General features: G+C 35.8%; 1 long non-coding RNA gene across 1 annotated transcript; it reads left to right on the top strand.

Annotated features, from left to right (window-relative positions):
• Nucleotides 1–767: 767 nt before the first annotated feature.
• Nucleotides 768–1,871, top strand: LOC145140448 (uncharacterized). The gene is made up of 3 exons (XR_013722173.1): nt 768–1,221; nt 1,359–1,484; nt 1,612–1,871. It is a non-coding gene; the product is annotated as an uncharacterized LOC145140448 (long non-coding RNA).
• The last annotated feature ends 1,155 nt before the right edge of the window (nt 1,872–3,026 follow it).

The raw sequence follows: 3,026 nt of genomic DNA on the forward strand, positions 1-3,026 counted from the left end.
GAATGATCCTCTAGAATTTCCCAACCATGACCACTTACCACTAAGGATCCCTTACAAGAGTATAACCCAATACCGACTTATGATCCCAAAACATACACTCCTTGCTTGCACTTCCAACCGCCAGTCCGGTGCTCGTCCTGCTATAACCCAAGAACACGGACTCTTAATCACATCACAAAGCATCCATAACACATCAACCCATGTGCACTTTACCGCACTGACATCCTATTTCCAAACACCGCGACCAACCGACCCCAAGCTGGGATTACCTCCCCGAAATAATTAAAATATTAAAAAGGGGTCGTAAGCACTCACCCTTGAAGCGTTAGTTCCAATCGTTCGAATTCACTTTCTTTGAGAAGCTTGACATGAGAAACCATAAATCCACAATTCTTGAACTTTGAAATACTTCTCAGGACCATTTCGTAACAAATTTGTACCAGTGGGGATTGGTTTGTAACTTCACTAAAGTATAAGGGCTTTTTGGTAATTTAATTAAATGGTTAGGACTATTTTGGTAAAAAAAATTACCAAATGAGGGGTTGTTTTAAACAAATAGGTTTAATGTTTGGGTTTGGGACTAATTTGTAAGGTATTTGTCAATTGAGGGTAGATTTTGATAAATTTAAATGCAAGTTTGAGTTTCTTTAAATTTTGACTTGGTCAAAATCAAACGTGTTTTTGTTGAAGCCTTGGAGACGATCGGCTGGTCAAACTTAAAGGAAATTAGGGCTTATTTGTCCCCGTCATTTGTTGAAGGATGAAAGGAACTAACGAAAGCGGGTGCAGTTGGGTGATTGCAGTCGGGAAGAGACGCACGAAGGAAGGGGGAAGGAAAATGCGAGGGCTCGCGACTTATGAAGAAGTGTCGTCGGAGGCATCTCCGGTGTTTGGTTGAACCGAAGGAAGATAAGAGACGAAAGCAGAGAGGCTCTCTCTCTTTCCCGTCCGGCTGCTAGATGCGAGGAAAGATGAGGTCCGAAGAGACGGAGGGGGATCGGTCCGGGGAGGCGTCGCGAGCAGAGACGTCAGTGAAGATGAGACCTTCGGAGGTCGTTGGTCGCTAGGAACAGAAGAGAGAGTGTGAGGGTGGGCTGTTGTGGTTGCACGGTGGCCTCACGGTCGGCTGTTCATCGACGAAGATGGAGGCGAACGGAGATAGGGATGGTGGAACAAGGAGAGCAGGTGAGGGGTCCGGTGGTTTTTGCTTGAATATCACAGGTCATTTTCTTCTTCTTCTTCCTTTTTTTTGAGTTTCCGATCAATCAATAGTTAAAATTGGTCTTTTGGGATGTTGTTTGTTTTATCATGAATCTATGGAATGAACAAAATAGATATTTTGGGTTTGCTTTTGACAGAAAATCGATGGGGTTGTTGCTGTTTGACTAGGGAAAGCAGGAAAATAGATGAGGAAAGGGGTGTTTGAGTGGTGCTTGTCATCAAGGGAGAGGGAGAACGGGGCTGCCTCTTCTTGACTTTCACAGGTAAAAATCCTAACTTGTGGTGTGTGTTCTTGACTGAAAGAACAAAAATTGGAGGATACTAGTATAACCGATTCCTCATAAATCATATGGGTGTTGATGTGTTGTTTATTTGGATATTTATTGACAGGGAAGTGAAGGAGAAGAAGGGTGGAGTGTTAGGTAGAGGGTAGAGTAGGGAAGAGGGTAAACGTGATTGAAGCAATACTTGGGATGATTCTTTATTTGATTGTAATTTTAAAGATTGGTCTCTTGCACATGTAGCTAATTTTTAATTAAGATATGGGGAATATGGGGATGTACTTGAATGATCTTGATAGATTTAGGATGATATTTGAGTATTAAGATTTGTACAACATATACTCACACATTTATAAATATTTTTATGATTTTGGGGAAGATTTTGGTTGTATAATAATTTGTATAAATATAGAAAATTGTTCACAATTTCATTTTTACATAATATTTGGTAATATGCCTTTATTTTTTATAATAATAGTAATTTTTTATTAATTTTCATCCAATTTAAGTTTTCTATCATCCATTATAGCAATATACTTTCTTCCCGTGTAAAATTTCCATTATTGATTTACAAATATATTTTTCTGTTTATATTTTATATGACCATCATATATATACATAAATTCACACAACATAAATTCACACAACATCAAATTTATTTGACTTTATATAATAATCTATTAAAGGTTAAAGTTTCCTTAACTTTTATTAATCCATTTCTTATAATTATTTAATCGTGTGCGGCATAACTAATAATACAGTTTACTAGTTTTGTCAACAATTGTTTTTGTCAGTTTGCTAGGTTTACCACATACCAAATTTCCACTTACATAATATCATTAAGTGTTTCACATATAAGTATATTTAGCATGGAGGTATTCCAATTTGTGTAGGAAATTTATTTATCAATCTCAAAACAGTTAACTTACAACATTACTCTCCCCAAAATATAAAATCTGAAAATGACAGGGGCTAAAGAACTCACATAAACCTGCATTGATTTTTTTTTATATATATTTTTTCGGACTACATTACCAATAATAGGAATTATGTCGAAAATCAATAGTTTAATGTTTCGCGATTAATAAATCTGAAAACGTCTAATTTTTCAACTTTTATAAATATTTTTACTAAAAATATTTCAAATATGAAATTTTATAATAGACTATGACATGAGTCCAAAAATGCTTTCGAAATTTCCATTTGAGATGTGCAAGTCCCTCAACGGATAGAAACGGTTTTAACGATTTTTAAGAAATCAATATTATATTGGTTTCAGATTCTTAAAACGGTCGTATCTTTTGCATACGAACTCCATTTTAGACGTTCTTTATATTTTCGGAATCAAGGAAACACGTACTACGAGACTAGAGTGTTTGTATGGCTTACACCTTCTTAATAAAAAATTTCAAATTTCCAGGCGTATTCTTAGGGTTGTAGTTTGAGTTGTTTGATTCGTTTGTCGGTTTACATATTTGGAAGTAAGATATCATCTGATATCTTATAACAGTTGAAATAACTCAT

The sequence above is a fragment of the Lactuca virosa genome, chromosome 9 (genome assembly GCF_052849685.1).
Source record: "Lactuca virosa cultivar CGN04683 chromosome 9, Lactuca_virosa_CGN04683_v6, whole genome shotgun sequence".
NCBI classification, from domain to species: Eukaryota; Viridiplantae; Streptophyta; class Magnoliopsida; order Asterales; family Asteraceae; genus Lactuca; species Lactuca virosa.